At 40.0% G+C, this 9,909-nt stretch overlaps 1 protein-coding gene across 3 annotated transcripts in view; it reads left to right on the forward strand.

The window, feature by feature from the left end:
- Positions 1–9,909, forward strand: part of sox6 (SRY-box transcription factor 6) — a 200,241-nt gene that overhangs the window by 22,467 nt on the left and 167,865 nt on the right. The window lies entirely within an intron of this gene.

Below are 9,909 nucleotides of genomic sequence, written 5' to 3' on the forward strand. Positions count from 1 at the left end.
CAGGATGAGTTCATTCAGAGAGACAGAGCAGACAAATAAAAAGGACACAAGAGTGGTTAGCAAGTTGACGGTTGATGCTGGTGTACGAAACAGCTGTTTGCATGTGACCAGGAGTGGACTGGCCATCAGAAAGCCATTTTTAAATGTTTGTATTTATTTTTTGCTTCTCTCGCCAGATCCTTGTAGTTCGCTGAGCTCCACACAAGGATCTGGGACTTCTCAATAGGAGATGTATTTCAGAAGGCGGGGCCTTGTAAAAAAATAATTGTATGTGATTGGATAAACCACTTGTCCGTTATCTTGAATGACGTGCTACTTCAACCACTCACATCCAAATCAACCCGTGACTCTGATGAGAGCGACGTTGGGAAATCCATAACAGAACAGCCGACATATTGGATAACGACAGAGCGAAAAGTTCTCTGTTCATCTTTTAAATAATTAATATTCGATAAATTCGACAAAACAGTTGCAATAGCAGAATCAATGTCAGCACACGAGTCCTTGCTGCGTGCCGCCATTTTTGTTTGAATCAAACAGTCGCTTTGGCGCTACGTCACATCTATGAAATCCCGCCCGGCGATCCTGATTGGTTCATTATTTTTTGCTATCTTGCTATTGTTGATATATATGCCCAAATCTGCTATACAGATTTACTTAAGAAAAAAGAGGTGTTGGATACTTCTCTTGTTGCCTTATTTATATTTGATTTGATTAAATGTTTAAGTAGAATTTTATTCTAGAAAAACAGTTTTCTTTTAAGTAAAATATAAATTTATCAGAGCTGTTTATCTATTTATTGGAAAAAGGTAGTTAAGCATAGAACTGGCACCCAATGTTATTAAAAAAGCATAGATTTTGAATCAAGAATTGTTTTGAGTAGAGAATTGATTCTGAACTGAATCGTTACCCCCAAGAATCAAATTGAATCGAATCGTGTGGTGCCCAAAGATTAACAGCCCTATTACTCAGCCATCAAAAGTTCAGTGTACATGCACAAACCTTAACTGTAGTCACCTTTCACAAAACATTTCACAAACAAGCTATGTTCACACTGCAGGGTATGAAGCCCAATTCCGATTGTTTTGTTAAATCTACTCTTTATGTAATCGTTCACACGTGGCGTCACACGCGCTGCAGTGTGTTTGTAAAAGTAAACATCACCCCGATTCGTGTAAGTCTCAATCCTGGCGCATTTTTGCAATTTCAAGGAAACATCATTGAAATGATTGTGCAGGTAGAGTCAAGGTTTTCTTGACCGAATTAGCTCTTCCAAGGATCCTAGAGTGGAATGACATATTTTTTGGCCAATGTCTGTTTTTGCTTTTTTGCCTGCTACTGCTTTTTGCACATTTCAATTTTGACGAAGAATTGTGACGTTTGTTGCCTTTTAATGATGTATAGGTGGGATGAACGCAATCTGAGCGTCTAGACTGCAGTCGCATCCAATGCATCGGATTTTTGACCACATACAAAAGAGGCTTCAGTCAGATTTGGACAAATTTGAATTTTTCTGTTCACACTGACATTAGAAAATCAGATACATGTCACATATAGGCAACATAATTGGAATGACCTGCAGTGTGAACATTGTATGCTGTATGTACATTGTATTTTGCCAAGTGACTTAAAACGATCTACAAACCCTGTTTCCATATGAGTTGGGAAATTGTGTTAGATGTAAATATAAACGGAATACAATGATTTGCAAATCCTTTTCAACCCATATTCAATTGAATGCACTACAAAGACAAGATATTTGATGTTCAAACTCATAAACTTTTTTTTTTTTTTTGCAAATAATAATGAACTTAGAATTTCATGACTGCAACACGTGCCAAAGTAGTTGGTAAAGGGCATGTTCACCACTGTGTTACATCACCTTTTCTTTTAACAACACTCAATAAACGATTGGGAACTGAGGAAACTAATTGTTGACGCTTTGAACGTGGAATTCTTTCCCATTCTTGTTTTATGTAGAGCTTCAGTCGTTCAACAGTCCGGGGTCTCCGCTGTCGTATTTTACGCTTCATAATGCGCCACACATTTTCGATGGGGGACAGGTCTGGACTGCAGGCGGGCCAGGAAAGTACCCGCACTCTTTTTTTATGAAGCCATGCTGTTGTAACACATGCTGAATGTGGCTTGGCATTGTCTTGCTGAAATAAGCAGGGGGCGTCCATGAAAAAGACAGCGCTCAGATGGCAGCATATGTTGTTCCAAAACCTGTATGTACCTTTCAGCATTAATGGTGCCTTCACAGATGTGTAAGTTACCCATGCCTTGGGCACTAATGCACCCCCATACCATCACAGATGCTGGCTTTTGAACTTTGCGTCAATAACAGTCTGGATGGTTCGCTTCCCCTTTGGTCCGGATGACACGATGTCGAATATTTCCAAAAATAATTTTAAATGTGGACTCGTCAAGACCACAGAACACTTTTCCACTTTGCATGAGTCCATCTTAGATGATCTCGGGCCCAGAGAAGCCGGCGGCGTTTCTGGATGTTGTTGATAAATGGCTTTCGCTTTGCATAGTAGAGTTTTAACTTGCACTTGCAGATGTTGCGACAAACTGTATTTAGTGACAGTGGTTTTCTGAAGTGTTCCTGAGCCCATGTGGTGATATCCTTTAGAGATTGATGTCGGTTTTTGATACGGTGCCGTCTGAGGGATCGAAGGTCACGGTCATTCAATGTTGGTTTCCGGCCATGCCGCTTACGTGAAGTGATTTCTCCAGATTCTCTGAACCTTTTGATGATATTATGGACCGTAGATGTTGAAATCCCTAAATGTCTTGCAATTGCACTTTGAGAAACGTTGTTCTTAAACTGTTTGACTATTTGCTCACGCAGTTGTGGACAAAGGGGTGTACCTCGCCGCATCCTTTCTTGTGAAAGACTGAGCATTTTTTGGGAAGCTGTTTTGATACCCAATCATGGCACCCACCTGTTCCCAATTAGCCTGCACACCTGTGGGATGTTCCAAATAAGTGTTTGATGAGCATTCCTCAACTTTATCAGTATTCATTGCCACCTTTCCTAACTTCTTTGTCACGTGTTGTTGGCATCAAATTCTAAAGTTAATTATTATTTGCAAAAAAAAAAAAGTTTATCGATTTGAACATCAAATATGTTGTCTTTGTAGCATATTCAACTGAATATGGGTTGAAAATGATTTGCAAATCATTGTATTCCGTTTATATTTACATCTAACACAATTTCCCAACTCATATGGAAACAGGGTTTGTAAGAGAAATCCTTTGTTTTTGTTTTTGTTTTGGTCAGGGTTCAATGATTTTCATCAAATTGAAATAGACAATGGTAACATAACTAAGCACGCATATGTAAAGACTCTAGCAAATATATGTGTGTGTTTATATATATATATATATATATATATATATATATATATATATATATATATATATATATATATATATATATAATGTTACTCTATTTTAATAACTGTAAAAGCGAATGAAGCATGTAAAACTCTATATTCAGAAGGTAAATGTAACGTGCAAGTGGACATAAAGAACACCAAACATGCACATTAAACTGTTATTATTCAAAAAGCCTTACAAGAGGATTCAGTTCAAACAGCAATTCCAGCAGGCAAACCACTTACTTGATGTATAGTTTAAAGATACATGAACATCTTCAACTTAGGAGACACAAGTACAAAGGAACGGCCCTTACCCTATGTTTTATAAACTCATTCAAGATATCCATCCATTATCTAAACCACTTATCGTAGGCAGTTGTGAGGAGCTGCAGAATTGGCTGAGAGGCAGAGTACAGTGATCACTAGTCAGTTACAATGCTGAACAGTACTGTACAGACAGACAACCATTCACACTGACAGGCAATTTAGCATTTGCAATTAGCTTGCCAGATAATCTACTACATGTTTCTTTTTTTGGAGTATAAGGCAGGCCTTCCTGCGAGGCACCAGACGACAGGGAGTAGTAGCAGTAGCATCAGAAAAAACCAAACATATATATATATATATATATATATATATATATATATATATATATATATATATATATATATATATATATATATATATAAATAAATGTGTGTATACATACATGTATATGTATACATACATACATATAAATAAATGTGTATATATATACATTATACATACATATATATGTATGTATATATATATGTGTATATATATATACATATTCATATACTGTACATATATGTGTGTGTGTATAAATATATACATATATATCCATCCATCCATCCATCTTATTCCGCTTATCGGAGGTCGGGTCGCGGGGGCAGCAGCCTAAGCAGGGAAGCCCAGATTTTCATCTCCCCAGCCACTTCATCCAGCTCTTCCCGGGGGATCCCGAGGCGTTCCCAGGCGAGCCGGGAGACATACTCAAATCATACGGTACATTAAACATATGTTTCTTATTGCAATCGAAGAACAATTTTGTCCTAAAATAGTGAACATACAAGACAACTTGTCTTTTAGTAGTAAGTAGGCAAACAAAGGCTCCTACTTTGTCTGCTGACGTATGCAGTAACATATTGTGTCATTTCTCATTCTATTTTGTCAAAATTATGAGGGACAAGCCAAAATGCGTCCAATCCCCTTGTTTTTGTCTACATAGTCTCTGTTTGTAAGTACTCTGTGATTGTGCGCTGTCGAACAAGCTCCTCTGCTCGCAAAACGAGCAATGTCATGACGTGACGACGCGCCGTCATGCCCGGGAACCGGTACTTTTCAAACAGAGTATAGTACCGTTTTTATTCATTGGTACTGCGATACTATACCAGTACCGGTATACTGTACAATATATATATTGTATAATATATATATTATACAATATATATATATATATATATATATATATATATATATATATATATATATATATATATATATATATATATATATATATAATATAATATATATACATATATATTATATTCATATATATATATATATATATATATATATATATATATATTATTAATGTGTATTATTAATATATATATGTGTATTATGTGTATTATGTGTATGTGTATTATTAATATATATATATATATATATACACCCTTATATATATATATATAGATAAAAATCTCCTTCTCACCCCGGTGGGGTGGTATCTGTGTCATCCTCAAGCTTGGGTCCTCTACCAGAGGCCTGGGAGTTTGAGGGTTCTGCGCAGTATCTTTATTATTTATCATTTATCTTGGCTGTTCCTAGGACTGCGCTCTTCTGGACCCACTACCACGGGGACCACGCTAGCCTTGACCTTCCGCATCCGTTCCAGCTGCTCTTTCAACCCTTGGTACTTCTCAATTTCTCTTCTTCCTGATTTTGGCGTCAGCTGGGATTGCCACATCTATCACCACCACCCTTTTCTGCTCTTTGTCCACCACCACTATGTCTGGTTGGTTAGTGAGAAGCTGTTTGTCAGTCTGGAATCCGAAGTCCCACAGAACCCTGACCCTGTTGTTCTCAGCCACCTTCTGTGGTATGGCCCATTGGGATTTGGGTACTTCTATTCCATACTGGTTGCAGATGTTCCTGTATATTATTCCAGCCTCTTGGTTGTGCCTTTTCATGTACGCTGATCCAGCTAGCATCTTACAACCTGCTACTTTGTGCTGGACTGTCTCAGGGGCTTCTTTGCACAGTCTGCATCTTGGGTCTGATCTACTCTGGTAGATCCTGGCCTCTATGGCTCTTGTGCTTATGGCCTGTTCTTGTGCTGCTATGATTAGTGCCTCTGTGCTGTCTGCCAGTCCTGCATTTTCCAGCCACTGGTAGGATTTCTTGATATCAGCCACTTCCTCTATCTGACGGTGGTACATACCCTGTAGGAGCTTGTCCGTCCAGGTTGTCTGCTCCTCCTCCTCTGCACTCTTATCAGGGTTCTGCTGCCTGAGACATTCACTTAGCAGTTCATCTTTCGGGGCCATTTTTTCGATGTATTCTCAAATTTCCGATGTTTCATCCTGGACTGTGGCCTTGACACTCACTAGCCCTCGGCCTCCCTCTTTCCGCTTAGTGTATAGCCTCAGGGTGTTGGACTTGGGGTGGAACCCTCCGTGCATGGTGAGGAGCTTTATTGTCTTGATATCTGTGGCTTATATCTCTTCCTTTGGCCAGCTTATTATACCGGCGGGGTATTTGATCACTGGTAGTGTGTACATGTTGATGGCCCGGACTTTGTTCTTACCATTGACTGACTGTTCAGGACCTGCCTTACTCTCTGGAGGTATTTGGCTGTGGTTGACTTCCTTGTGGCCTCTTCATGGTTTCCATTAGCCTGTGGGATGCCAAGGTACTTGTAGCTGTCTTGGATATCACCTATGTTTCCCTCTGGTAGGTCAATCCCCCTCACTCCTGATCATCTTGCCTCTCTTTGAGACCATGTGGCCACACTTGTCCAATCCGAATGACATCCCTATGTCATCGCTGTAGATTCTGGTGGTGTGGATCAGTGAGTCTATTTCTCGCTGGCTCCTGGCATACAGCTTGATGTCATCCATATAGAGCAGGTACCTGTAGCCGCTCTTCAGAATGATCTGACTGAGGGGGTTCAGGCCTATGCAGAACAGCAGTGGTGATAGCGCATCTCCTTGGTATATGCCGCACTTGATGTTGACTTGGGCAATCGGCTATGAATTGATCTCTAGGGTTGTCTTCCACATATATATATATATATATATATATATATATATATATATATATATATATATATATATATGTACTGTATGTATATATATATATATATATATATATATATATATATATATATATATATATATATATATATATATATATATATATATATGTCTTAATAAGGTTATCCAAAAAATAGTGCTCGATTCCGTAGTAGAGCGCAATATATGTATGTGTGGGAAAAAAAATCACAAGACTATTTCATCTCTACAGGCCTGTTTCATGAGGGGGGGTACCCTCAATCGTCAGGAGATTTTAATGGGAGCATTCGCATACCATGGTTTATATAGGGCACAGAGTGGGTGGGTACAGGCTGGCCTAGGGGCGTGGTGATTGGCTCATGTGTTACCTAGGAGGTGTTTCCGTCTATGGCGGCATGTTGTTACAATTTCGCTGCGCTTGTTGAGGGATGACAGGTCTGGACGGTAAATAATAAACAGCTTCTCTTTCAAGCATAGGTTGCATCTTTTATTACCACTATTGTAAGGTGTGCTGGATGCAAGAATTTGCCATGTTATTGAATATTCAACATTATTGTCTTTGAGGTCCCAAATGTGTTTGCTGAGTTCTGTGGTATTTCGCAGGTTTTTGTTCCTGAAAGAAGCCTTGTGATTGTTCCATCTGGTTTTGAATTCACCCTCGGTTAATCCTACATATGTGTCGGATGTGTTAATGTCCTTGCGTATTACCTTAGATTGGTAGACAACTGATGTTTGTAAGCACCCCCCGTTGAGGGGGCAATCAGGTTTCTTTTGACAGTTACATGCTTTGTTGGTTTTGGAGTCGCTCTGACTGGGGGTCGACGGCTCATTTGCAATTGTTTTGTTGTGGTTTGAGATGATTTGTCATATATTGTTCATGCAGCTGTAGCTCAATTTAATGTTGTTCTTGTTGAATACTTTTCTTAGGTTGTTGTCTTTGGGAAAGTGTTTGTCAATCAGATTGAGGAATTTGTGTCCAATGTTCGTTGAGACGTCTTTGCTGTATGGGGGGTTGTACCAGATGATGTCGTTTCGTTTTCTGTTCTTTTTTGGCTGGTTTCCTGGCGTGGGTTCATAAGTGAGGGTGAAATTGTATCCGCTTTCATCAAGGGCTTTTTTGGTACGGGGGGGTTGCTTGGTCAAATTCAGCTTTGCTAGATGACAGCATCGATAGCCTTTTATTGATTCCGGTAGGTATTCTTTTCGTGGTGGTGGGTGGGTGGTTGCTGTCATGGTGCATGTATTGGAGTGTTGTGTTGGGTTTCGTGAATGGTTGGTAGCTGTTATTTCTCAGGTTGAAAGTGACGTCAAGGAAGTTGACGGTTTGCTTGTTGGCTTCAATCGTGATCCATAGGCCGTTCTCTTTGAAAATTTGGCATATGCGCTTCTTGGTATTCTCGCTGCTCCTTGGCGAGGCGCGACACACTGCCAGTCCGTCATCACGGTAAATACCAAGGTTCAGATTGAGGCTAGCGAGCTGGGAGAGGAGGAAACTCCCAACGAGTTCACACGTTTCTGCTCCGTCAAAACTTCCCATAGTGACGTCAAATGTTGCATTGTTCTTTTTTTGCCATGGTGTACTGTTGTGGATGAGAATGGAGTTTTTTGCGTGGATGATGATGTTTCTTTCGTTGCCTGTGATTGAGTCGTAGTCTGAGGCGAAGTCTAGTGCTTGAGTCAGTAGGTCTTGCGTGATGGAAGGGTAAAATTCCTCGATATCAAAGGAGATAAAGTTGTGCTGTTGTTTGTCTTGGATGTTGTTGAACCATTTGATTACTGCTGCTGTATTTCTCCATTGGTTGAGTGGTGTTTTGTCCTTGATTTTTGTGTTGACTCTGTCCAGGATTATTTTGCTGATTTTTCCTATTTCAGATTTAGTTGGGTTTATTAGTCGGCATGTTGGGTTATTTGCGAAGTTGGGTTTGTGGTCCTTCAATGTGATGAAGGCTTCCTTGTTGGCTGTGGCGTCCACCCTGACGATTGAGGGTACCCCCCCTCATGAAACAGGCCTGTAGAGATGAAATAGTCTTGTGATTTTTTTCCCCACACATACATATATTGCGCTCTACTACGGTATCGAGCACTATTTTTTGGATAACCTTATTAAGACATATACTCCGCTCCAAATTGACATTTGTTGAGCACTGTACGACGATCAGAAATGGAAAAATTCAACATTGACTACTCCACGAAGAACATTCCCATACCCGCGCAGAATGACTACAAGCTAAGGCTCATAGAAAAGACGGAACACTTCCTAAGAAGGATGCGGTGGAAAGCACATTTTTTCCTCCACCCTGAAACAAAAGGAATGCAAAAGGAAACTTACGGATTCAAATCTACCAAGAACCCACCCACAGTTGAGGAACTAAAGGATTTTGAGAACGACATGCTCAAAATGATACAATCAGTCAAATTCAAGCCAATCCGCAACCCACTCCTCACCAAGCTGAAAAATGACAAGGAGCGCATCAAGAAAGTAAACAACCTCATCATAGCTGCCGATAAAACCACAAACTTCTACAGAATGGACATACCAGAACACCACACCTTACTGGACAGAAGCATCACCAAATCATACAAAAAAGCGCAACCCAACACCTTACAGAACATCCACCTGGAAAATAAAAGGATCGCGGCTGAACTGGACATTGAGGACAGGGTGGACGCCACAGCCAACAAGGAAGCCTTCATCACATTGAAGGACCACAAACCCAACTTCGCAAATAACCCAACATGCCGACTAATAAACCCAACTAAATCTGAAATAGGAAAAATCAGCAAAATAATCCTGGACAGAGTCAACACAAAAATCAAGGACAAAACACCACTCAACCAATGGAGAAATACAGCAGCAGTAATCAAATGGTTCAACAACATCCAAGACAAACAACAGCACAACTTTATCTCCTTTGATATCGAGGAATTTTACCCTTCCATCACGCAAGACCTACTGACTCAAGCACTAGACTTCGCCTCAGACTACGACTCAATCACAGGCAACGAAAGAAACATCATCATCCACGCAAAAAACTCCATTCTCATCCACAACAGTACACCATGGCAAAAAAAGAACAATGCAACATTTGACGTCACTATGGGAAGTTTTGACGGAGCAGAAACGTGTGAACTCGTTGGGAGTTTCCTCCTCTCCCAGCTCGCTAGCCTCAATCTGAACCTTGGTATTTACCGTGATGACGGAC

The sequence above is a fragment of the Nerophis lumbriciformis genome, linkage group LG06 (genome assembly GCF_033978685.3).
Source record: "Nerophis lumbriciformis linkage group LG06, RoL_Nlum_v2.1, whole genome shotgun sequence".
NCBI classification, from domain to species: domain Eukaryota; kingdom Metazoa; phylum Chordata; class Actinopteri; order Syngnathiformes; family Syngnathidae; genus Nerophis; species Nerophis lumbriciformis.